Source organism: Panulirus ornatus, chromosome 20, assembly GCF_036320965.1.
Source record: "Panulirus ornatus isolate Po-2019 chromosome 20, ASM3632096v1, whole genome shotgun sequence".
Taxonomy (NCBI): Eukaryota; Metazoa; Arthropoda; class Malacostraca; order Decapoda; family Palinuridae; genus Panulirus; species Panulirus ornatus.
Window position 1 is genome coordinate 16,330,796 of NC_092243.1, and position 18,563 is coordinate 16,349,358.

Here is an 18,563-nt window from a genome sequence, read left to right on the forward strand (position 1 = left end):
GTGCGGTCCTACTCATGCACCACCCAAAGGTATATAGGACCCATATTCATCCTCCGCTTGTAAGCCTACAGAAGCCATACTCAAAGCCTATAGCTGTACGAGCAACACACTGAAGACATACTGAAGTCGGTAGTATGACCACAAGATCTGTCTCCATCACCATGGACACGGCACGCGAACTCATAGTTATGCAGCCCAGTCAAAGCCACGCTGTGACAAGCGTACACAAAGTTCACTATTACTACGACACGTTCCACAATACAAGTTACGCCAATGTATTTACACAACTATACTTCATTTATATCTTGATTATGCTAATTTTTCCTTCGTACAATGGTTGCTGCCCCTGGCAACCGCTCAACACTCGTCCAGCCCTAACCACCACTCACAGTCGGTCTCACCTTAATTAATCACCAATCATATTAACCTACTCTTATGAACCACACACACACACACACTAGTCCTCTCTTTGACATCATGCATACTAAGGTTTCCTATGGTTATCCTTCGCACAAGGCTTACCCTTACATTCCACATCAACATTCGAGAATCCTATATCTACCATTCACACTCGTCCTTAATAACCAATCACACTCGGCCTGTCCTTAATAGTCGTTTATACTCGACCTTTTCCTACCAGCCATTCACACGCGTCTTCTCCCTAACCACCATTCACACACTCTGTTCTCAACAGCCAATACCGGCCATACAAACTCGGCTGATCTCCAGCAACCATTCACAGTCAACCTGATCTTGACTACTCGGCGTTCCCATAGCAACCATTCACACTCAGGCTTCCCTTATCAACCTATACTCATGTTCTTCACTTATCAACCTTTACTCATGTTCTGCCCTTAAGAGTGCTAACTATCATGAACTACTCACAGTGTATTTGGCCTTGATAACACTTCACAGTCGGCTTGATGCTACTTCTAACAACCAGTCCTATAAGACCCACTCTCGTCAACCAAGCTACCTTACCTCGCCATGCTAGCCAACCATACCTTACCAACCAGCTACCTGCATCACCAAAGGATGAATCATTCAGAAATCCACCAGACACAGTAACTATATAATCAGGATCAATACGACCACCTAACCATTCACTCTTCCCAGTACAACGTGTTACCTTCCTCCATTATCCCAGTCAGGAAAATATATATATAAAGTTTCTAACCCATCCCGAATATATCTTAAAAAACAAAGCTCAAATTGGGCAACCTGTTAACGTAAAAATATCAAAAGAAAAGGAAAAAAGTGAAAAAAAAGATACAGCAGAAAAATATATTTCATCAAGTATCACAAAAATATATTTCATCAAATATCACAAAAATGCTTCGTAATTTTCGTTCATGTGATTCAGTCCCAACTTGTTTCACCACATGATGTTTTGTGCTGGGGGGAAAAACTCTCGTGCTCTCTAAATAACTGTATAGGTTTCTATTAACGGCAAGATAATGAATAGTCTCAACGCTTGGGGTACGGGAAGATGGTAGCTGTGTCTTGGTCGCGTCTGTTCAAGATTGATCATGACCAGTTGAGTCATGTCACAAGTTGGTTCTCAATTGTTCAAGCCTGGTCAGAAAGTTGGTTAGGATGGGTCGAAAGATTGAAATTGGTTTAACCAACATGGATCGAGAAGAGGGGGGGAGATCAATGCTGGTTTATGGGTGGTAAAGCCATGTAAAAGTTGATTACGTCAGGTCAACTCAGCTCAGATTTTGCTATGTTACACAGCCATTAAATCTAGTCAGGACGAGTCATTCCAGGTGAAATGTGGTATAGCCTGCCGAGGGCCCAATTTGGTTGGTTACATGGTTCTATGTCTAATTCAAACAGGTCAAACATTGGATACTGATGCATGGTAGAATGTCAAATATCATCGTGATTGGTCAAGCTAAGTCTAATTTGGTTACAGATACCGGAGATAAGTCTGCAATGATTAATGATATTCCGAGGTGGGGCGAACAGTATCAGGTCAGGGATAGCATTAATGAGGCAATTTCAGTCATGGCTGGTTAAGATAGGTCATGTCATGTCAGAGTAAGATGTGACATGTGCAAGGCCAACGCTCTGAATGTTATTAAAAGTTAATACGAGTCACCACTGTGTGAGAGCGTCGGGTCATTGCAGGTCACGGCGGTTGATGACAGGTCACGATAGGTCACAGGTGCACCAGGATGGTCAGTGAGAGGTCACGACAAGTTATGGTAGGTTGATCGTAGTTAATGGAACATCGTGTTAGGTCACGGTATAATACCACATGGACTTAAGGCAGGTCACGGAAGGTCACAGTTGGGGTTGACAGGTCACGGAAATGCACATCGAATCTTCAAAGACAGGCAAGAGTTCACAAAATAAGAAGAGAGGGAGGTGCTCAGGTCAGGTCACAAGAGGTCACAGCACATAACGTCGGGTCACGGTAGGTCAGAGGGATCCTCCGCGGGAAGGCCTGGTGTACAAGCCACAACCACGACAAGCAGAAGGCGTCTTAGAACCTTCAGATGTCAAGGCGGGTCAAGTCTGGTGGCAGCGGCAGGAGCAGTTGTTGGTTTTCCTGGCGTGAGGGCCACGGGTAGCGGCGGGTGGGCGAGGGTCGAGCAGGGCGCAACAGTGTGTAGCCACAACACCGCCCCCACCACCACCACTACCACCACCAGCAGCCCTCAACACCACTATCACCTTCATCTATACGCCTCCCACATGCCTGTACCAACGGCGTGCCACCTTGCACAGCTCTCAGAGGCTCGCTAGCGTGGCAGGAGGGGCGGGAATATCTCTGTGACGGGGTTGTCGAACAGGCCAGGGGGCCGCCGGCACTCACTGACTCGCGACCCAGCGGAGCACTGCGTTCACCACCACACTCAGCACCACACTAACGCGCACACGCCCCGCTGCCACCCACCGCGCGGACTCTATCACGCCCACCCTCCACCCCACCCCCTCCACCAGCTCCAGGGTCCTCCCACCCTCCACCTCTACACATACACACGCATCTCCACGCCCTGTAGCATCTCTTACCCACTAGCTGCTCTACTTGCCACTCGCTGGGGGTATTACAGGTGTTAATCCTGAGCTGCTCTCTTTCATGGTGTTGCTGCCTTTCCTCCCTCCCCCCTCTCTCTCCCTCTCTCACTCTCTCTCCCCCTCACATCTCTCTTACTCTGACTCTCATCTCATTCCCTTTCCAGCGGAGCCTCTCAACATGTAGGCAACTTTAACCCTTGGCTCTCACAACATGCCTGGGCGGCCCATAGCGATGCACCTCGCTTATCGTCCGCTCCTCAGCCCCCATCTTGCTGCTCCTTCTCACTCCTGCCATCTCCCAGTACAGCCTCTACGCGGAGGAGGATCGACACCCACACCCACCCATGCAGCCACCTTCATCTTCACGAATACATCCTCCCCACTCACCCACGTCTTCTCTACCCGCAGCCATGCCTTTTACCCTTAACAAGCACCCACAACCCTTTCCTACATCCACGCCATCCACTTACAACTCAATTTCTACCATATAATAGCCACACACTTGACCCTTCACAAACCAAAACCTACAACTACCTTCATCCCATTCTCGTCAGCTCCTTCTACCCAGCCCGGTACCATCATTTACTACATATGTACCCGCCTACATCTACATCTATTACCGTACTATCCATACCTTCTCCCTATCATCATCCAAACACGCTCTGACTCACATATGTCAACCGCATCCCAGCACGTTGTCCTCCCACATCTTCAAACACCTCTACACCCTCAACCTACACCTACACCCTCTCCTTATGTTCTCACCCGATTGCACATCGTCATACAAACGTGTATCATTCACATTTATCCACCCGCACAACCTTACTTATATCTACTCTCACGCACTCTTACAGTCTTTCTTATATCCACACTCATCCACCCTTACAGCCTTGCCTGTATCCACCACTCATCCACCCGTACAGCCTTCCCTGCATCCACACAGCCACCGCTATAGCAACAGTTTCATCCACACTCACCTACATGCTCATGAACCCTCTACTCCCATGTTCACACGGGCACTCAACGCACGTATACATACCAACACCTCCTACATCTATACCCTCCATCACACTCTCACAACTATCCACACCCACATCCACACACCAATACTTTCATCCACACCCACACATCCATGCCCTCGCCTAAACCCACATCCATGCACCTATACCCTTACCCACACCCACACACCCATACCCTCGCCCACACTCACATCCACACACCCATACCCTTGCCTGCATCCACACCTACACATCCATATTCTCGCCTGCACCCACACGCCCATACCCTCGCCCACACCCACATCCACACATCCAAACCCAACCACACCCACACACCCATGCCTCCCCCACACCCACACCCACACCTCGTCCTCACCAGTTTTCAGTTCTCCTGCCTAAGTCGGCCAAGTTATGATTTCTTGCCCCAGGCCACAGGCAGCCCGGGAATTTCCTCTTTCCTCCCTCCGTGCCTCGACGCAGGCCTCCAGCAATCTCTCTTCCCCTCCAGTCCCTTAATCCTTACCATTCTTAACAATTCCCTGCACCACTCTCCCAATCACTCTATTTTCCCACTTCAGTTTTTCCAAATGGTAGTAGGCGAGGCACGGACCAGAGTAGACGGGCAGCAATTGAAGTCATGTAGAGTGAAAAAGTATAATGAGATTTCATATAAAAAAGGGATATCAATTTCAGCTCTTCAAGTGTTTGCAGACCCAACACTTGAAATGAGAAAGGTTAAAGAAAGAGAGAAAGATGAAAAAAAAAGGGCAAGAGGATTCCAAAGCTTTGGTGTACGATGAAAGTCATCATAAAGGTCAGTCCTTGTGTTGCTGGTCCCACACAGGAACTACGTGAGAAGCAGCACCAGTCTGCGTGGTGTGAGTCCAGGTCTTAAAGGCTGAGACAAACGCAGACTGTTCACGAGAGCAGCGTCTGAAACGACACCTGTACAGCAGAGAGAAGGAAGCAACATCACAGTGTAAGGAAAGAGAGGTGGTAACAGGAGGGTGAATGATAAAGTGGGAAGCTTTTAACTCCACTCTGGTTATAACAGAGATAGAAGATGAACAACATTATCTGATTTCCAATTAATTCAACCTCCATGCCACTTATTCCATATTCTTCAAGATATCGTTCATTTTCTGCAGCGTCTGTGACACCCATTCCCATTTTCTATACCTGCCAAAACTCTCCTTTCTCAACTATGCTGGCCAGTCTTCTCAGAACAGTCAGTCCCTACCGTTAGATCCCACCGTCTCTACCTACCTTACCCATTTTCCCTTCAAATTCCACTTTTACTACGCAGTCGCCTCTTTAGCATCAGTCAGTCTTTACTCTCACTGTGCAGTCAAGGTTACAGCACGGTGCAGTATCCGCCCAGAGCAACCAGGTCCTCTGTATCTCTCAGCCCAGGTTTCCCCTCAACACCCAACGTTTTCCAACTTGACCTCCACTCTCTTAACAGCGGTACACCACATACGGGCTTATCATTACCTACTTTCCCTGCTTCCCATTCCTCACTTCCACCAATCATTTCTCACTTTCATCACCTAGTCCCCGCTCTCTCACCACTCACTTTCCCCCCCCCCCCTTCCCCTCCGTCACCACTCACTTCCCACTCTTCCACTGCTCAGTTACTCATCTCCCACTACTCAGTTCCCTTCTCTCACTGCTCACTTGCAACTCTAACCACTCGTCTCCCATTCCCTCACCACCCTGTTCCAAGTCTCACCACTCAATTGTCCCCCTCTCTATCAGTTCCAACTCTGACTACTCAGTTCCTCTCTCTCCACTCAGTTACTCTCTCTTACTATCCAGCTACTCTCTCTCTCTCTCTCTCTCTCTCTCTCTCTCTCTCTCTCTCTCTCTCTCTCTCTCTCTCTCTCTCACCACTTAGCTCCAATTCTAACCACTCGTTTCTAATTCTCTCACCTCTCAGATCCCACTCCGACCACTCAGTTCCCACAGTCATCACTTACTTCCATCCCTCTTACAACAAGGCTCCTCCCCTATTTCAACCCTGTCCCCATTCTCTCCTCTATGTTGTTAGCCAATACCCTCTCCAGCTCTTCGAAAAAATAAAACCTTACAAATAAAATTCCAAATTAGGTCCGATATATTGACCATATTTTTTTCAGCGAACATTTTGCTGGGAATTTATCTCCCCTTTTTTTCTGGGTAACGTGAGGATAGCCTTGGGCAGCCAGCAGCCCACCAGTTATGAACCCCAGACCTTCAACATCACTACTGGAATGTGTGTTCTTCTGGTCAGCCTGACCTCTGGTGAAGTACCAGCAACTGATCTTGAAAGTAAATACACCGGAACACATATACATACACGTCTATATCAACACAGAAATTACAGTTATTTCACAGCCCATTCACTCTAACACATGAAGATGCAAAGATTATCAATACAAGATGTTGGGACCATGGTACGGTTTAACCCTGAACGGTGAAAGAGAAGGACCCCAAGCTGTTCATCACTTACAATCATTAGGAAAATGCCATCAGGATATCCTATGATAGATGATAAAAATCATTTTATTGGCACTTAGAATCCTACCAACTGAGGTTACAGAAGTGTAGATACACGAAATTCTCGTGGGCAAAGGTACATATCCTCAGACCGTTGTCTACTTCTCGACAACTTGTTCCTAAACCACTCTGTTACAAATCTAAATCAACCTGACTCACATACTGAACCCACAGAAACATGGCCAGATGGGCTCCCAGACACACCAAGAATCCGCCTTTGAGAGAGATAAGTCAGTCTTCACCTTGACTATGAAATACAGGGGCTCTCATCTTGGGGAGGTTGTCCTGACAGCCATCCAGCTGTGTCTAGAAGCAGCCTAGGCTGTGAGGGAGGTCTGAAGAGATTACACTCTACTTGTTGTTACCACAGTAGTTCATGATGCTCTTTGGCCCCCCTCAGGTCAAGGGGACTTGGTGGGTATCGGAAATGGAGAAGGGTGAATAATATATCAGTTCTAATCAATCTACCTATAATGATCTGTGACTTTTATGATAGTTATGAATGCATAATGACGCATGATGAATTAGTTGATGTGTTACGTTCAAACTCGGGTGCACGGTTCATAGCGATGTGCAGAAAACGAAATTTGGTCCGGATTAACGACACACAGGATAACTTTGCGGTTCGCTTCAGTTAGGGGAAGTTGCAACAATATGGTCCTACGAAACTGCGTTAGGATAACGTAACATTGCAACAATTCAAAAATATAGAAAATACAGCAACAGTGAGAGCAACGCAATGATACAATATCAGGTTAATCATAGGCGTACTTATTGCCTTAGGAAAACTGGATGGAAGTGATTCCTGTGGATCCTTGACGCTGTCTATATAAAGACGCAAACGTCCCTATTGCTTCGACATTTGTGGACAGATCTGTCCATATGTCTACACACAGATTAATACTGTCAGCTCCCCTCCAATACTCCATCTCCTCTCACATACCACATCAACTCTCAGGCTATCTTCTCCTGCCACACTAATCCTTCATACATACTCTCTCCCCTGCCAGCCAACCCTCCATCTGCCCTCACCTGCTACTCCAACCCTCAGTCTATCGTCATCCACCACACAAACCCTCAGTCTATCTTCACCCACCACATCAACCCTCAGTCTATCTTAACCCACCACATCAACCCTCATTCTATCGTCACCCGCCACACCAACAGTCAGTCTATCGTCACCCAACACACGACAATCAACCTCAGTCTATCGTCACCCACCACACCAACCCTCAGTCTATCGTCACCCATCCCACCAACCCTCAGTTTGCCGTCATCCACTACACCAAACCTCAGTCTATAGTAACCCATCACACCACCCCCACTCTATCGTCACCCACCACACCAGTCCTCACTCCCTCGTCACCCACCACACTAACCCTCACTCTATCGTCACCCGCCACACCAACCGTCAGTCTATCGTCACCCACCACACGACATCAACCCTCAGTCTATCGTCAACCACCAAACCAACCCTCAGTCTCTCGTCATCCACCACACCAACCCTCAGTCTATCGTCATCCACCAAACCAACCCTCAGTCTATCGTCATCCACCACACCAACCCTCAGTCTATCTTCACCCATCACACCAACCCTCACTGTCTCGTTACCTGCCACACTAATCCTCCACAACCCTTGTCCTCCCAGCGAGTCCTCTATATTCCATCACCTACCGCACCAAACAACCATATCCTCTCATCTGCCACATCAAGCCTCCATCAACCCAAACGTGTAACACAAGTATTCATTCGCCTCACTTGCCACAACAACCCTTCATCGCTCTTCACTCGCTAAACAAAATTCTTTCATCTCTACTCACCTGCCACATCAACCTTTCTCTTCTCCCATTATGTGCCACGTCAATCGTCCATTTCCCCTCAGCTGCCACAACAACCCTCCTTTACCCTTCATCTAGCACACAAACCTTCCCTCTCAATTGTGGTTTTAAAAACATTTCCCCTCACCTGCCTCTCCAACCCTTCATCTCCCCTCATCTGCCACACAAGCCTTTCCTCCCTCACCTGCAAAATCAAAAGTCCATTTTCCCTCACTTCTCACATGAACCTTCCATCTCCCTTCATATACCCCGGCAATGTTCCACAAACCCTCACCTGCCATAGCAACCCTCCGCTGCCTTTCTCCTGCCACAACAACCTTTTTCTTTCTCCTCTCACTAGCAACACGAACCATTTCCCCTCACCTGCCTCATTTATCCCCTCCAATTCTCTCGAATTCCACACCAACCTTCTACTCCTGTTCCTTGCTAAACCAACCTCCATCTCCACTCACCCGCTACACCAACCCTCTCTGTCATTTCACCTGCCAAAACTTCCCTCTGTCTTTTCTCACCTACAAAACCTGTCTTCCATCTAACCACACCCTCACTCGTCACACATCCTCCACCTTCCTGCACACTAACCAGTCATACTAATCCCCCATCTCTCCTCACCTACCCAACCAAGCCTCACCTGCCACATAAACACTCCATTTTCCTCGAATGCTACACCAACATTCCACGCATCTCACTAGCCAAATCACCCTAGCCAAACCAACCTCTATGTTCCCTCACAAGACGCATCAACCCTCCATCTCCTCTCACCCTCAACATGAACCTCCCCTCCCTCACCTGCTACATCAGTACTCATCTCCCCTCCCATGCCAACCCGTTAATGCAATTACCTGACACAAAAGCCCCCCACTTACACTCACCAGCCAAACAAACCTACCATCTCTCCTCACTTGGCTCACCAGCCCTCCATCTCCCCTAGTCTGCCACAACAACCGTATACCTCCCGTCTTCAGCCACACCAACCCTCCATCTCCCCTCACCTCCCACACCAACCATCGTTTTGTGTCGCATGCCACACCACCCCTTCATCTCCCTTCACCTACAGCAAACAACTGTCTCTTCTTTCTTGCTACATTAACCCTCCATCTGCTTCTCAGCTGCACATCAGTCTTCAATCTCCATTCCCTTCCCATTTCTCATCTCTCCTCGCCTTCAGCCTTCCCCCTACCACATTAACCTTTCATATGTACCTTCACCTGCCACACCAACTCTCTTTCCTCCTACCTACCACACCAAACCTTCCGCACATCCTCACCTGCCACGCCTGCTCGCTCCCACCTGGCACACCAGCTCACCCTCGCTTTGAATAGTATCATTTACAATTACAACATTGTGAAGCCGGGAAAGAAGACCAGCTCATTTTACTAGACTAACTCCTTGTCTGCCGTAAGTGTCATGGGAGACATTCTGCTCACAGTAACTAGGCATTCCTTGGCACCATGAAGAGGTTTCTCCTTTCGACAATGACAGATGTTGGGCATGTTGGTTACCTTCTGCAGTTGGTGAGTGCATCTGGGAGAACAGACACATAGAGGATGAATTTATCGTAGTTAGTGCTGTGTGGTTCTAAACTTATGGACTGTGTTTCAAGAATGTTTTCATTGTCTTTGATGTGTTTTGTGCTTTTAGTCGTGTTTGAGAATTGGATATTTTGTTGTACAGGTGTCAGGAATCGTCCTCCTAGTCATACTGCCTGTCATGTTTTGCAGTGGAAGAAGGAAGGATACTGGATACAAAATTTTGTTACTTAGACAAGGGCTATGTTTATGTTACGTTCTTGAAAAAGATTTAGCGTTGTTGTGTGTTTGATCCTCATGCCATTGGAGTTGGACTCTCCAATGCTGAGGGTATAGATAGGGTTTTGTGATGTAGGGGAGGGAGGAGGGGATGTAGCTGATGAAGGGATAGGCAGTGAATTTTGTGTCGTTGCTTATGTAGCTTGATGGTGTGGGAGGGCATAATAGGCACATTTGTGTAAGAGTGGATGTTGAGTGACTAGAGTTCTGTTTAGCCTTTTATGGGGAGCAGTGATGTACACTTAAGGTGATACCACCTGAAGCAGATGAGACAAAGTATGGTTTTGTGGTGATGAAGGATTGTGAGCAGATATACTCCGAGAGTCCTGGGTTGGGGTTAATGTCACCCGTTTGCATTGGTAGAAGCTATTGATATATCCCTGAGGATAGGAGAGAAAAAATAATTCCCACGCATTCCCCGCGTGTCGTAGAAGGCCACTAAAGGGTACGGAAGCAGGGGTGGCTAGAAACCCTCCCCTCCTTGTATTTTAACTTTCTAAAAGGGGAAACACAAGAAGGAGCCACGCGGGGAGTGCTCATCCTCTTCAAAGGCTCAGATTGGGGTGTCTAAATGTGTGTGGATGTAACCAAGAAGAGAAAAAAGGAGAGATAGGTAATATGTTTGAGGAAAGGAACCTGGATGTTTTGGCTCCGAGTGAAACGAAGCTCAAGGGTAAAGGGAAGACTGGTTTGGGAATGTTTTGGGAGTAAAGTCAGGGGTTGGTGAGAGGACAAGACCAAAGGAAGGAGTAGCACCACTCCTGAAACAGGAGTTGTGGGAGTATGTGATAGAGTGTAAGAAAGTAAAAATCTTGATTGATATGGGTAAAACTGAAAGTAGATGGAGAGAGATGGGTGATTATTGGTGCCTATGCACCAGGGCATGAGAAGAAAGATCATGAGAGGCAAGTATTTTGGGAGCAGTTGAGTGAGTGTGTTAGCAGTTTTGATGTGTGCTGAAAAAGGACTGATGATTGGGAATACCTGGTTGAAAAAGATATAGAATATATATATATATATATATATATATATATATATATATATATATATATATATATATATATATATATATATTTTTTTTTTTTTTTTTTTTTTTCAAACTATTCCCCATTTCCCGCGTTAGCGAGGTAGCGTTAAGAACAGAGGACTGGGCCTTTGTGGAAAATCCTCACATGGCCCCCCTCTGTTCCTTCTTTTGGAAAATTAAAAAAAAAACGAGAAGGGAGGATTTCCAGCCTTCCGCTCCCTCACCTTTTAGTCGCCTTCTACGACACGCAAGGAATACGTGGGAAGTATTCTTAATCCCCTATCCCCAGGGATAATATATATATATATATATATATATATATATATATATATATATATATATATATATATATATATATATATATATATTATATATATATATATATATATATATATATATATATATATATATATATATATATATATATATATACATATATATAAGTATTCGCATGTAAGTAGGAGAGATGGCCAGAGAGCGTTATGGATTACGTGTTAATTGATAGGCGCGTGAAAGAAAGATTTTGGATGTTAATGTGCTGAGAGGTGCAACTAGAGGGATGTCTGATCATTATCTTGTGGAGGCGAAGGTGAAGATGAAGAGAGAATGTTGGGGTGAAGAGAGTGATGAGAGTAAGTGAGCTTGGGAAGGAGACTTGTGTGAGGAATTAACAGGAGAGACTGAATGCAGAATGGAAAAAGGTGAGAGCAAAGGACGGATGGGGAGTGGGGGAGGAATGGGAGGTATTTAGGGAAGCAGCGATGGTTAGCGTAAAAGACGCTTGTGGCATGAGCGTGGGAGGTGGGCAAATTAGAAAGGGTAGTGAGTGGTGGAATGAAGAAGTAAGATCATTAGTGAAAGGGAAGAGAGAGCCATTTGGACTATTTTTGCAGGGAAATAGTGCAAATGACTGGGAGATGTATAAAAGAAAGAGGCAGGAGATCACGAGAAAGGTGCAAGAGGGCAAATGAGAATTGGGGTGAGATAGTATCAATAAATTTTAGGGAAATAAAAAGATGTTTTGGAAGGAGATAAATAAAGTGCGTATGACAAGAAAACAAATGGGAACATCGGTGAAGGGTCTAATGGGAAGGTGATAACAAGTGGTGATGTAAGAAGATGGAGTGAGTATTTTGAAAGTTTGTTGAATGTTTTAGATGATAGCATGGAAGATACAGGGTGTTTTGGTCGAGGTGGTGTGCAAAGTGAGAGGGTCTGGAAGAATGATTTAATAAACAGAGAAGAGGGAGGGAAAGCTTTGCGAAAGATGAAAGCCGGTGAGGCGGCGGGTTTGGATGGTATTGCAGTGGAATTTATTAAAAAAGGGGTGACTGTGTTGTTGACTGGTTTGTGAGGATATTCATGGTGAGGTGCCTAAGGATTGGCGGAATGCATGTATAGTGCCATTGTACAAAGGCAAAGGGGATAAAGGTGAGTGTTCAAATTACAGAGGTATAAGTTTGATGAGTATTCCTGGGAAATTATATGGGAGGGTATTGATTGAGAGGGTGAAGGCATGGACAGAGCATCAGATTGGGGAAGAGCAGTGTGGTTTCAGAAGTGGTAGAGGATGTGTGGATCAAGTGTTTGTTTTGAAGAATGTATGTGAGAAATACTTAGAAAAACAAATGGATTTGTATGCAGCATTTATGGATCTGGAGAAGGCATATGATAGGATTGATAGAGATGCTCTGTGGAAGGTATTAAGAATATATGGTGTGGAGGCAAGTTGTTAGATGCAGTGAAAAGTTTTTATCGAGGATGTAAGGCATGTGTACGAGTTGGAAGGGAGGAAAGTAATTGGATCTCAGTGAATGTCGGTTTGCGGCAGCTGTGCATATCTCCATGGCTGTTTAATTTGTTTATGGATGGGGTTGTTAGGGAGGTGAATGCAAGAGTTTTGGAAAGAGGTGCAAGTATGCAGTCTGTTGTGGGTGAGAGGGCTAGGGAAATGAGTCAGCTGCTGTTCGCTGATGATACAGCGCTGGTGGCTGATTCGGGTGAGAAACTGCAGAAGCTGGCGACTGAGTTTGGTAAAGTGTGTGAAAGAAGAAAGATGAGAGTAAATCTAAACAAGAGCAAGGTTATTGGGTATAGTAGGGTTAAGGGACAAGTCGACTGGGAGGTAAGCTTGAATGGAGAAAAACTGGAGGAAGTGAAGTGTTTTAGATATCTGGGAGTGGATTTGGCAGCGGATTAAACCATGGAAGCGGATATGAGTCAGGGTGAGGAAGGGGGTGAAAGTTTTGGGAGCGTTGAAAAATGTGTGGAAGGTGAGAACATTATCTCGGAAAGCAAAAATGGGTATGTTTGAAGGAATAGTGGTTCCAATAATGTTATATGGTTGCGAGGCGTTGGCTATAGATAGGGTTGTGCGAAGGAGGGTGGATGTGTTGGAAATGAGATGTTTTAGGACAATATGTGGTTTGAGGTGAATTGATCGAGTGAGTAATGAAAGGGTAAGAGAGATGTGTTGTAATAAAAAGAGTGTGGTTGAGAGAGCAGAAGAGGGTGTTTTGAAATGGTTTGGTCAAATGGAGAAAATGAGTGAGGAAAAATTGACCAAGAGGATATATGTGTCAGAGATGGAGGGAACGAGAAGTGGGAGAACAAGATGGGGGTGGAAGGATGGAGCGTAAAAGAATTTGAGCGATTGGGGCCTGAACATGTAAGAGCGCGAAAGGCGTGCAAGTAATAGAGTGAATTGGAACAATGTGGTATACCGGGGTTGACGTCCTGTCAATGGATTGAACCAGGGCATGTGAAGCGTCTGGAGTAAACCATGGAAAGTTTTGTGGGGCCTGGAAATGATAAGGGCGCTATGGTTTCGTTGCATTATACATGACAGCTAGATACTGAGTGTGAAGGAAAGTGGCCTTTGTTTTCTTTTCCTAGCGCTACCTCGCGCACGTGCGGGTGGAGGGGGATGACATTTCATGTGTGGCGGGGTGGTGACGGGAATGAACAAAGGCAACAAGTATGAATTATGTACATGTGTATATATGTATATGTCTGTATATATATATATATATATATATATATATATATATATATATATATATATATATATATATATATATATATATACGTCGAAATGTATAGGTATGTCTATGTGCGTGTGTGGACGTGTATGTATATACATATGTATGTGGGTGGGTTGAGCCATTCTTTTGTGTTTCCTTGCGCTACCTCGCTAACGCGAGAGACAGCGACAAAGTATAAAAAAAATATATGTATATATATATATATATATATATATATATATATATATATATATATATATATATATATATATATATATATATAGATAGATATAAAGCATATAATGTATACATGATATCTAATGTAAACTATTTACCACAATCCTCCAAGACTCTAACCCTGATCCATCTTTGTGACAGCCAGGTAGCCTAACCCCTAGGCCAAGATGAGCTTACAACAGCATCTTCGTAACCAGACAATGATGATTCACGGGTCTCGTGATGCCTCATGTATTCTTACGATATGGGAAGACTGCCGCTCACGCTCTTGACCAGGAAAGAAGGCTTTTCAGTTGGCTCACAAGGTAATACGAAACTGTGCTTATATCTCAAACATGTAATGTACACAAAATATATTTGATGTAAATTATCTACCATTATACCCTGAGAATCGAACTCCGATCCATTTGTGTAGCAGCTAGGTGGCTTAACGACAAAGACCGCGATGAGGTTAAAACAGGTATACGTTTGTTGAATGAACGTTGTATGGTAAAGTGGTGGTTGAGAAGAAGGCAAATACAGAGTATCAGACATGGGAGAATGATGTTTTGAAAATGATAGGGGATGTGTGGATCAGGTGTTTGCTTTATAGAATGTATGCCCACTTTTTCACCTCTTGCACCTTTCTCTTGACCTCCTGCCTCTTTCTTTAACACATCTCCCAGTCATTCGCACTATTTCCCTGCAAAAATCGTCCAAATGCCTCTCTCTTCTCTTCCACTAACAATCTTACTTCATCCCAACACTCACTACTCTTTCTTTTGCGCAAGCCATCACTGCTTTCCCTAAATTCCTCCCATTCTTCCCCCACTCCTCTTACGTCATTTACTCTCACCTTTTTCCATTCTGCACTCATATATATATATATATATATATATATATATATATATATATATATATATATATATATATATCCCTGGGGATAGGGGAGAAAGAATACTTCCCACATATTCCCTGCGTGTCGTAGAAGGCGACTAAAAGGGGAGGGAGCGGGGGGCTGGAAATCCTCCCCTCTTGTTTTTTTTTTGTTTTTTTTAATTTTCCAAAAGAAGGAACAGAGAAGGGGGCCAGGTGAGGATATTCCCTCAGAGGCCCAGTCCTCTGTTCTTAACGCTACCTTGCTAATGCGGGAAATGGCGAATAGTTTGAAAGAAAGAAAAAAATATATATATATATATATATATATATATATATATATATATATATATATATATATATATATATATATATTGGGTACAGTAGGGTTGAGGGACAAGTCAATTGGGAGGTAAGTTTGAATGGAGAATAACTGGAGGAAGTGAAGCGTTTTAGATATCTGGGAGTGGATTTGGCAGCGGATGGACCCATGGAAGCGGAAGCGAATCTAGGGTGGGGGAGGGGGCGAAAGTTCTGGGAGCATTGAAGAATGTGTGGAAGTCGAGAACATTATCTCAGAAAGCAAAAATGGGTATGTTTGAAGGAATAGTGGTTCCAACAATGTTGTATGGTTGCGAGGCGTGGGGTATAGATAGAGTTATGCGGAGGAGGGTGGATGCGCTGGAAATGATATGTTTGAGGACAGTATGTGGTGTGAGGTGGTTTGATCGAGTAAGTAATAATAGGGTAAGAGAGAGGTTGGTAATAAAAAGAGTGTGGTTGAGAGAGCAGAAGAGGGTGTTTTGAAATGGTTTGGTCACATGGAGAGATTGAGTGGGGAGAGATTGATCAAGAGGATATATGTGTCAGAGGTGGAGGGAACGAGGAGAAGTGGGAGACCAAATTGGAGGTGGAAAGATGGAGTGAAAAAGATTTTGAGTGATCGGGGCCTGAACATGTAGGAAGGTGAAAGGCGTGCAAGGAATAGAGTGAATTGGAACGATGTGGTATACCGGAGTCGACGTGCTGTCATTGGATTGAACCAGGGCATGTGAAGCGTCTGGGGAAAACCATGGAAAGTTGTGTGGGGCCTGGATGTGGAAAGGGAGCTGTGGTTACGGTGCATTATTACATGACAGCTAGAGACTGTGGCCTTTGTTGTCTTTTCCTAGCGCTACCTCGCGCACATGAAGTGGGAGGGGGTTGTTATTTCATGTGTGGCGGGGTGGCGATGGGAATGAATAAAGGCAGACAGTATGAAATATGTACATGTGTATATATGTATATGTCTGTGTGTATATATATATATATATATATATGTATAGGTTGAGATGTATAGGTATGAATATTTGCGTGTGTGGACGTGTATGTATATACATGTGTATGTGGGTGGGTTGGGCCATTCTTTCATCTGCTTCCTTGCGCTACCTCGCCAACGCGGGAGACAGCGATATAGCAAAATGAATAAATAGATAAAAGAATATATATATATATATATATATATATATATATATATATATATATATATATATATATATATATATATGTATATATATATATATATATATCCTATTTTAGAATGAAACAATACAGAAAGAGGGATTTCCAGTCCCCTGATCTTATACCCGCTCGTTACTGGAGCTACGTGATTAGTGTTCCTCTTCCCTCACCACTAGAGGTAAGTCTCCACATGTATCATGTTACACATGATACATATCATCAGGTGACACAGCCAATGTTTCCTTGATACATCAGCTCCTTGAACACGACGGCACGACCCGTGAGGAGGATGACATGACCACTTAACACGACACTTCCTCATTGGGTCATAGACCAGACCGTCATACAACTACAAGTTGTACCGTCGTGGTGAAGGGTCGTACCGTCGTCTTGAAGGGTCGTACCGTCGTCTTGAAGGGTCGTACCGTCGTGTTGAAGGGTCGTACCGTCGTCTTGAAGGGTCGTACTTTCGTGTTGAGGGTTCGCACTCTCGTGCTGAAGGGTCATACCTTCGTGCTGAACGGTCGTACCGTCGTGGAAAATGGTCGTACCGTCGTGCTGAAGGGTCGCACTGTCGTGTTGAAGAGCCGTGCTGTCGTGCTGAATGTTTGTACTGTCGTGCTGAAGGATCGCACTGTCGTGCTTAAGGGTCGTACCATCGTGATGAAGGGTCGTACCGTCGTCCTTAAGGTTCGTCCTGTCGTGCTGAAGGGTCGTACCGTCGTCCTTAAGGTTCGTCCTGTCGTGCTGAAGGGTCGTACCGTCGTGCTGATAGGTAGCGCCGTAGTGCTGAAGGGCCGTACCGTCGTGCTAACGGGTCGTACTCTCGTGCTGAAGGGTCGTACTGTCGTGCTGAAGAGTCGTACCGTCGTGGTGAAATATCGCACTGTCGTGTTGATCTAACCAATCACGGCAGCTGATATCAAATTCACTGCAGTAGGACACGTCCTCCGAATTTACATTTATATATGACGTCATTAACGAAAATCCTATTAATGACGTCATTTGCTCACTCGCATACCATGATTAAAAAGGAAAACGGGAAATTGGTGGGGTCATAACGTTATTGGTAGCAAGTGAATATAGAGATATTATAATTCCAGTACCAGACTGATGGATTGGAAAGCATACATACATTTATCTATCATTTACGACTGTAAATTATGAGGAAATGCATTTACATTCAAAACATGATACATTTTCAACAAAATTCATTCAGAATAGTCATGATATTACATATAAATCTTCAATATATATATATATATATATATATCACAGAACATACAAAGCTCCATCAGCCAGGATCGAACCTGGGACCCTTTGTGCAAGAGGCAGGCATGCTAACCGCTAGGCTAAGGGACTGTATAATAGGAAACAACTATTCGAAATACTAATTACTCGAATACCCTTCGTCTCACTATGGTGAGCAACGGGGTCTATCGGTTGTTTCCGAACAGAACACATAGCCAGCTGATAGCGTTTTACCGAACCTGACTGTACAACGCGGAGTTATATGAATACGAATAAAGTGTATATGAACGCGCACCTTCATAGAACATACAAAGCTCCATCAGCCAGGATCGAACCTGGGACCCCTTGTGCAAGAGGCAGGCATGCTAACCGCTAGGCTAAGGGACTGTATAATAGGAAACAACTATTCGAAATACTAATAAGTACTCGAATACCCTTCGTCTCACAATGGTGAGCAACGG

The 18,563-nt window shown here is 44.8% G+C and overlaps 1 protein-coding gene across 2 annotated transcripts in view; it reads right to left on the minus strand.

The window, feature by feature from the left end:
* Positions 1-18,563, minus strand: part of alpha-Catr (alpha-catenin related) — a 975,683-nt gene that overhangs the window by 879,645 nt on the left and 77,475 nt on the right. The window contains exon 1 of one of the 2 annotated variants that reach the window (XM_071674728.1): positions 2,825-2,859. The exons of the other annotated variant lie outside the window; for it this stretch is intronic. The gene's annotated coding sequence lies outside the window, so the exon portion shown is untranslated. Of the gene's footprint in view, positions 1-2,824; positions 2,860-18,563 lie in introns of those variants that run through there. 2 annotated transcript variants of the gene reach the window in all.